This window comes from Spermophilus citellus (genome assembly GCF_964194105.1).
Source record: "Spermophilus citellus genome assembly, chromosome: 9".
Taxonomy (NCBI): domain Eukaryota; kingdom Metazoa; phylum Chordata; class Mammalia; order Rodentia; family Sciuridae; genus Spermophilus; species Spermophilus citellus.
The window spans coordinates 65,636,133-65,645,678 of record NC_138191.1 but is presented as its reverse complement, the minus strand read 5'-3'; the positions used below and the strand labels follow the sequence as shown (position 1 = coordinate 65,645,678).

Sequence of the window (9,546 nt, the reverse complement as noted above, 5' to 3'; positions counted from 1 at the left end):
GTAACAAACACTTCACTTACCACGACCATTGCTATGGTAAAATTAGGCCTTAGCTGGTAGTCACACCAAGGACTTGAAGCTCCATAACTGTCTTTGTATATGCCATGTTTGTGAACTAGATTTGGATGCTTCTCATTAGAATCAGAAGGATCTTCTGAAACATGAAACAGTTTTTCAAAGTTGTCTTGTATTTTTCTGTTCCATTCTTCATATGAGACTGTTACAACTTTCCCTGGAAATTGATGAAAAGACATGGCAGTTTCAGACATTTAAAGCAATTCAAACCTCTAATAAAAGCCAAAAAGTTGTATTTAGTATACTTATTACATTTTATCTACTAGGGAGAAATAAATTGTCCACTTTTTGAAAATGTAGCTACCCTAAATTGAGATGTGATATAAAACATTTACTGGATTTCAAAAACTTAGTACTTCCCAAAATATAAAATAGCTCAGGAATAATTTTATATTGACTACATACTGAATAATATTTCACACACATTATCTTAAATGAAACATAATTAATTTCATCCATTTCTTTTTACTTTTAACAAATGAATTAGAAAATTTTAAATTATTTATGTGGCTCAAATAATATTTCAATGGGACAGAATTTTCTCAAAAAAGATGTAAAGATTTCAAAATTGTTCATGAAAATAGAACCTGTTCACAGTCACACTAAGATAAAAGAAAAGCACAATAAGGCAGTAACTATGTTGTTTTTCTTACCTCAGTTTAAACTGCTATCAAAAATATGGTTAGTAACTAGATTTGCTACAATTTCCATAGAGTAGATTAATGATTTTTCTTTCTTCTTGAAATTTATGGTTTTCTAATATTAGCTAACTGCATCAAATGATAAGTACATAGTTAAAAATACAGACAGTATTAGAAGTTTCTTTGTAAATAAAAGGAACAGCTTACCATGTCTTTTTACTCTAACTTCATGATAAGGAAAAATATTTTTTTGGATAATTCCAGCAACCAACGAACGCAGACTTACACAAGCCTACAATTTCCACAGCAGACCCATCTCTAAAATTAAAAATAAATTCTATTCTCTAAGTAGGATTTGTTTAGGCACTATTTGAAGAAGGTATTTGATAAACAATTCTGATAAATAGTATAACCATTTCATTATAAAAGCAACTATCTAGTAAGAAATCCTCACTTTATAAGGAATATATAATTTTCCTGGGGACTGAAACCAGGCCTCACCCAAATTAGAGAAGTGTTCTACCAGGAAGCTACACCCCTCAGGCCAGTAGCAACTATTTAAAAATTATTTTTTAGATAATTCTGACTGAAGATAAAATTTGAAGAAAAGAGCTTCTCAGCTTAATATAGTACAAGAAGCTATTTGTTGATAGCTTCTGAAATAAAAAAAGAAAAATGACAAATTCTGGGACAAAAGTTTAAAGAATTACGAAGAAAAAGATTCCCTTTTTATGAAAAGACTTCATAAAAGACAGAACAACTGATGGTTGCTCATATTTACAAAAGATATGCACAATGAAATATTAACCACTGGGGTAATAGATCATAAGACTTGATTTTGAAGTACTTGCAGAGGCTAAAACCTTGATAATTTCTAAAAAAAAAGAACAGAGAGCTTTGTTATATAACATATATCAAAAGGAACATATCTGCATGACAAGGAGAAAGAAAGGATGAGTCAGAAAATAGAAGAGAGGAAGAGAGGCAGATTTTTATGATTTACTATGAAGAATACATCATTAATAGAGTAAAAGATTCAACAAGTATGTGTTTTTAAAAACTAAAATGGTGAATTAAAAGGGCATAATTAGGGAATGGGGTTGTGGCTCAAGTGGTAGAGCGCTCACCTAGCATGCCTGAGGCACTGGGTTCGATCCTCTGTATGACATAAAATTAAAAAAAAAAAGGTATTGTATCCATCTACAACTAAAATATATATATTTAAAAAATATTTTTTCAAAAAAGGGCATAATTACAAAAGCACTTTAAAATAAACACTACCTTGGAGTGGCTGGGATTCCTCTGTTTCTAGCTCTGTCACTTTCTCCCATTTTATCCATCCATGTGCCACAATTTAAGCAATTTCCTCCATAAATAAATCCTGTTTTGTCATCAACCCCTGCAGTTATATTAAAACCTAAAAAACCCAAAACATATATAAAACAAATGTTCTATAACTGGTACACATTATACATAGCAAATGAAAATTAATATTTTATTTAAAATACTTATACAATTTATAGGAATATAATAAACCAGGACAACTATTCTGAAGATCAACTTGGTAATATCTTAAAAATTAGAGATGTAAAATTGAACAGTAATTACATTTCTTTCTAAATATACTCTAGGGAATCCTTACTTCTGTGTACATGGAAATGCTTATAAGAATATGCATCATTACATTGCTTTTATCAGTAAAAAAATAAGCCACTCAGTAGAGGAATGATTAAATGCTGTTTATATATGGGGAAACACCCTATATCATATAAAATTAAAGAAGTAGATTTATGTGAACAAAAATACCAAAGACAAAATGATTGAGTAAACAAGTCATAAAAGGAGATATATAATAAAAACTTTTTCTGTAAAAGCTTAAAACAGATAATACTAATGTATACAACTATTCATGTCTATCTGGTCTATATGAAACTCATGAAATTATACACATATTTGTGTATAATTTTAAAATACATCAAATATTTACACAGTGTATATGTTATAGTACACTGAATATATACAACACAACATAGATCACATGTAATTTGCATATACTTGAATACACACAAAAGTCCAAAGCATTAAAAATATACATGGAAATAGTGAACCCTGATTATAAGATAGTCATTAATTCTAGAGAGGAAAGGAAGAAAAGGAGAAATGAAGCTTTGGATATACCTGATATGGTTTATTTCTTTTCAAACAAAAACAGAAAGATCTGAAGAAAATATAACCAAATGTTAATATCTGCTTAATTTGAGTACTAAGTTTGAGTTAGAATTTATACCACTATCTGTAAGTTGAAATGAAAAATGAAATTAATTCAAAGATATCACAAAATATGTTCTTTAAATATAAAATCTATTTCTATTGATTTACTGAAGGATAAAAGAACTATAAGTGATTGTTAGCAGCTAACTTGGGTTAGCAGGGTTAGTACTTGAATGTTACTTGCTAGAAATAATAAACTAATGATTTTAAATTAATATATAAAATGTAATTTTGAACATACAATATTTGCCAATGAGTTTAGTGAGTTACCTAGAAACTCAAAGGTTCATTACGTTATGTTAAAAATGGTGCCATTATATTAACATTAACATATTAATATATTTTAAATATAATATTATATTTTAAAATCATAAATTATAAAACCATAATCATATTTTAAAATCAAAAGACATATATTTCCTTCTAATATTTTTATACAGTAATATTTTTATAAATGGCTTATATCCAAATATTTTTTATTTACTAGATTTCACATTTGTGTGTCACAGGTATAATTTTGTAATTTTTTCATTCTGGTCAATGTAAATATTTTATGTTAATTGTAAAGGCTGTTTCTTCCTATTATATAATTATAAATGATGGTATGATCAATATCATCATATAATATGACTTTTTTGTGTGTTTTAAATTATTTCATAGGCTAGATACCTAGGAGCAGATTAAATTAATAAAAACATAAATATTTTATATCTCTTTTTTATTTATATATGACAGCGGAATGCATTACAATTCTTATTACATATATACAGCACAATTTTTCATATCTCTGGTTGTATACACAGTATATTCACACCAATTCATATCTTCATACATGTACTTTGTATAATAATGATCATCACATTCCACCATCATTAATAACCTGTGCCCCCACCCTTCCATTCCAACCCTCTGCCCTATCTAGAGTCGGATAGGGAGCGGGAGCATGGGAAGAATATTTTATATCTCAATAAATACATTTGGGAATTTTCTTTCTTTCTTTCTTTTTGGAGAAAGGGTCTCACTAAGTTACTTAGGGCCTTACTAATTTGCTGAGGCTGGCTTTCAACTGGCAATCCTCCTGCTTTAGTCTCTCAAGCCATGGTATTATAGGCATGCGTCACCATGCCTGATTGTAAATTATTTTAAAAAAGGAATGCCATCACAAATTGGTGTGAATATACTTAGTATACAACCAGAGATATGAAAAATTGTGCTCTATATGTTTAATAAGAATTGTAATGCATTCCACTGTCACATATAAATAAAAAAAAATAAAATAAAAAAGGAATGCCATCAGTAGTATATAAATACTTCTCAAAACTAAACATTTTTGTTTTTGTTTGAATGGATCCCTCCCCACAAATTTAAAAATTGTAATCCTGGCCTCCAGTGTATCTGAATGTGACTTTATTTAGAAACTGAACTTCACAAAGGTAATCAAGTTACAATGGTCATTAGGGTGGACCCTAATCCAATCTGACTGGTATTTTTATAAGAGGAGATTTGGGCACAGACATACCCAAAGGGAAGATGATGTGAACTATAGGAAGAATGCCATGTGAACATGAAGACCCCATACTAAATAGAGAGAGAGGCTTGGAACAGATTTTCCCTCACAGCCTTTTTGAAAGTTGCCTTTTCTCTTCACCCTTGAATAGATCCAGGATTTGATGAAACTCATGAAAGTGGGTGGCAACTGTTTTGCCCCTTCTCTTTTCTAGGGTGCACTGTACATGTGACTATGATTTCCAAGGAAATTTGTTTGCTATTTGCTGTTTTTTTTTTTTTGCGGGGGGGGGGAATTAATTTCTAACTTCTTCCACTGATAAATAAACCACATGGATTGAGTTTGTAATTAAAAAACATTTTTTTTCCCTGTCAGTCATTGTCTTATATACTTGGTACAGATTTGCAATTCAAAAATGTATGGCCTTCTTGGAACTCAGCTGTAGACTTGGCACATAGCGGTGTGGTGCCAGAAGACAGATGCCTACAGAACGACTGGCATCCTTTCAGGTTTGAGAATGTAGGCCTGCTTCATTAAGAAGCCACGGATGTGGAGAGAATACTTACCAACAAGGGGAACAGCCAGGGGAAGTCCTTTTTTTCTGTTTGGCATATAAAGACCCTCTATCCCATTGAGATTCTCTAATGAAAATCATGGAAACAGTCTGGAAGAGAATCTCTGTAAGTTTTGAGAGGGTTTTTTTTTTTTTCCTTCCAGCTTACTTTGGTTGTAATTTCTAGTTTTGAAAAATGTTAGATGGAAAATTTCATTTTACAAGTTTTGGAATTCTGATACACATACAACATGGTTGAATGGTAAAAAAATTATGCTCAATGAAATAAGCCAGAAACAAAGGGCAAATGTATTATTATTTCAATTATATGAGGTACACAGATGCTATGATTTAGATGTGCTGGAAGCTGTAAGAGGTGTGGCCTGATGAAGGTGGTTGAGTCACTGGAGACATTACCATTGGAAAAGATCAATGACGCCTTTCAGAGTGGGTTAGGTTCCAAAGAATAAGAATGATCGTGACCCCTAAATCTCTGCCTTTCTTTCTTGTCATGAGATCTCCCCCACACATAATCTCTCCCACTATGAGGTTATCTGGCATGATGTGATATAACCAAGAGGGTCCTCACCAGAGGCCAAACTCAACAGGGATGCTTCAGCTTATACTTTCAGCCTCCAAACCTTTGAGCTAAACAAATCTTTTTCTTTATAAAGTGGCCTGCCTCAGGGATTTTGTTATAGCAACAGACACTGGACAAATACATTCAAATAGTTAAATACATAGACACAGAAAGTAGAATAGCAATTTTTAGGAGCTGGGGAATGAGTACTTATTGTTTACTGGGTAGTTTCTGTTTGGGATGACAAAAAAGTTCTGGAGATGGATAGTGATGATGGCTACACAACAATGTGAATGTAGTTAAAGCCACTGAACTGCACACTTACAAATGGCTAAACTGGGACATTTTATAATGAAAATTTTAAAACAATATTTTTAAAATGCTTAACAGTCAAAAAACCAGCAATCCAAATAGAAATAAGCGAAAGACACAATTAGGGAAGATGAATGGCAAATAAGTACATGAAAAGATGTTTAACATTAGAGAAATGCAAATATTGTATAGCAGTCTACACAACCATTAGCACTTCTTTGAAAACAAAACAAAACAAAACAAAACTCCATAACAACAAATGGTGATTCAGTGTAGATGAAAATCAACCAGAATGGTACAACCATTCTGGAACATTGTTTGGCAATTTCTTTATAAAATAAAACAGGCACTCATTATATGACTGATTCATATCCTTGGGCATTCCCTGAGAAATGAAACATATGTGTCATGTAAAAATCTACATATGAAATATTCATATTAGTTGTATTAGTAAAAAAATGGAAGTACCTAAATGTCCTTCAGTGGATGAATGGTTAAATAAATTCTGACATCCCTAAGAGGGAATACTATTCAGCAACAAAAAGGAATAAACTACCAATGCATGCAACTGCTTGGATGGATCTCAGGGGCATTATGATTAATGAATAAAACCACTCAAAAAGTTATATGCAGTATAATTCAATTTACATAACATTCCCAACATAATAAAATCATATATAGAGAGAACTGATTAGCAGTTGTTAGAGTTCAAGTGTGGCAGTAGAGTGGGTAGGTGTTAACTATAAAGGCAAACAGACACAAAGACCTTTGTGGTGATGGATTAGTTCTATATCTTGATTGTGGTAGTGGTTACATGAAGTTATACATGGAGTCACATTTCACAGAGCTACATGCACACATATATGCAGGTGTGAGCATATATGCACAAACACACAGACACACAGATGAGAAAATGTAAAAACTAGAAACCAAATCAGGTTTAGTTAACAGTTAATAGGCTAGTTAACAGTATCACACTAATGTCAATTTCCTAATGGTACCATACTTCAGTTATATAAGACATCCCCATTGGGAAAAGCTGAGGGAAACTGGGAGAACGGTTCATGGTTCTCCATGTATTACTTTTTTGCAAACTTTTATGAATCTCAAATTCTCTCTAAACTATAAAGTTAAAAAAATTGATACGCATGGCATTTGCTATTAGATGGATAGAACTGGAGAACAGCATCTCAGTGAAATAAGACAGATCCAGAAAGTCAAGGGTATACTGTTTTCTTTCATATGCAGAAGCCAGAAACAAGGAAAAAAGAAAAGGGTACAGATCCCACGAAAATTGAAAGGAGATCAGTGGAGCAGAGGGGGGGGGGGGACAGGATGGGAGAGGAACAGTAGAATGCAATTGACCAAATTATGATTTTCACCTTTATCTGCATCTATAAATCACCAATTAAAACTATATAAATAAATAAAAAAAACAGTAGAGTAGAGGAAAGAGAATATGGCGGCATGAACATGGGTGGAGGGAATAGGGGAAGAAAAGAAGAAGTACTAGGGACTGAAGTGGAACAAATGGTTGTGTGACTGTCTCAAAATGAACCCAAAATTATATATAACTATAATGCACTAACAAAATATTAAAATGACATATAAATAAAATAATACATGTTTTATAAAAATAAATATACAATAAATGCATTAGAATGATTCTCTAAGAGAAATGGGGGAAAAATGAAACAATCAGCCTTGGCTGGTAATGATTGTGTACCATAAAATAAGGAAGAAGAAGTTAAAAGTTTATCAATTTTAACTTGATATACATATATCTTTTTTGTAAAAACTATTTTATAGGAGCCTAAGCCAAAGAGAGAGAGAGACCAGGGAAAAAATCGTAGTTTGCCACTTAGTAGCTCTTTAGCTCTGGGCAGGCTACTCTTCAGTTTTCTCATTTAGTAAAAATGAAAACAAAATAACTTGTTCCAAATGTTCTTGGGAGTATTAAATTGGAACAATATAGCTTAAGTAGTTAGCACAATGCCTACCAGATAATGACTCAATTCATGGCAATTAATATTGATATTATTGGGGCTGAGGATGTGGCTCAAGTGGAGACGCGCTCGCCTGGCATGCACGGGGCGCTGGGTTCGATCCTCAGCACCACATAAAAATAAAGATGTTATGTCCACCAAAAACTAAAAAATAAATATTAAAAAATTCTCTCTCTCTTTAAAAAATATTGATGTTATCATTATAAATTGTAACCATCAATATTACCGTTAATATTGGCTGACTAGAATGATATGAAATTTCATATTTCCTCTAAAAACTAAAAACTAGGTGAGATCACAAACAGTGTTATCTTTCTCACTGTTACATCCTAAGGTTTTTCACCCATTACTGCAAAGTGAGAGAATGATTACAAGGTTTAATTTCTCTGCATCAGTGAATATTCACTATGGAGTTAAAATTTCATACCTTCGTCCTTCATGTTTCCATCTATCTGTGGCCCAGCATTCCTTTCTTGGAACTGTATGCCTTGCATGTGTCTTTGCATGGCTTCCTGTATTACTTCAAACAATGGCTGATCCTGTTTGAGACAGAATGGATGTGACCTCTATTAGAAACTACATACTGATCTTCTCCTAACTCCCACAACTTAAGTAATATGAAAACACATACTTTTCTTTGGAGGGAGAAACAAGGATTGGACTAGGCCCAGGGAGAAGCAGCAGCTCCCACTACACAAAATAGTACAATCTGTCGTATGAATATTTAACATTAGTAGTTTTAACTATTCAGGCCTGTGACAAAATAATTTGTAATTTTGCAGAGAGGTGAAATGATGAGCTTGAATAGTTTCTATCAGAACAATAAGCAATAATGAGTTTAGCTTGTCACTTAGCACCTAAATATTCTTACTCCTCTGCACATATAGGTAATAGTGATTAAATTATGTGCAAAAGTGGTACTCTCAGACATGGGAATCTATGATGACTTCAGAAAATATCCCAGTGAATGTAAAGAGTCCACAGATAATTTTCTTTGTCCATATTAATAATAAAGTAATACTTAGGATGACATATAGGGAGATATATAATTGTATTTTTTAAAAATAAGGTGAAGCATATAAACTAAAAGTGAAATTTAGAGTCCTTGTATATTTGATTATACTTTATACTTTATTTTTTAAAAAACCTGTAAATAAATCTGAATCTATCATATAAAAATTCTTGATATAGTTATAAAATGTATGAAACACATAAAAATACTGTGCAATTTTTACCAAATTTTGAGAAAATAAATAGATCTAAAATAAATACCTACTTGATAACATTAACCCATGTAGGACAATGGAACGTAGATAAAGAATTATTTTTTGACAAATGTCTTTTGAGTACTTCATGATAAATATAAACATCATTAGAGACAAAAGAACCCAGTTGTGATTCTCCAACTTCTTATAATGCAGTGATCCTATGACCACATACTTTAATATAGTATGTTTGAGCTTCCTAAGTAAAAAAGAGAGATTTTTACCCAAACAAATAATGAAGTTGCCTATAACATGTTATTGATTAATAGAGTTGTAAGAAAGTAATTGAACTAGGTGTATTGTAAAATGAGTAAAATCATGATGTTGAATAATTTT

The 9,546-nt window shown here is 31.8% G+C and overlaps 1 long non-coding RNA gene across 1 annotated transcript; it reads right to left on the bottom strand.

Moving 5' to 3' along the window:
- On the bottom strand, positions 1-8,475 carry LOC308655190. Its single transcript, XR_014023408.1, has 4 exons — positions 8,373-8,475; positions 1,998-2,133; positions 924-1,034; positions 1-232 (listed from the first exon to the last, which is right to left on the bottom strand). It is a non-coding gene; the product is annotated as an uncharacterized lncRNA (long non-coding RNA).
- Positions 8,476-9,546: the final 1,071 nt, after the last annotated feature.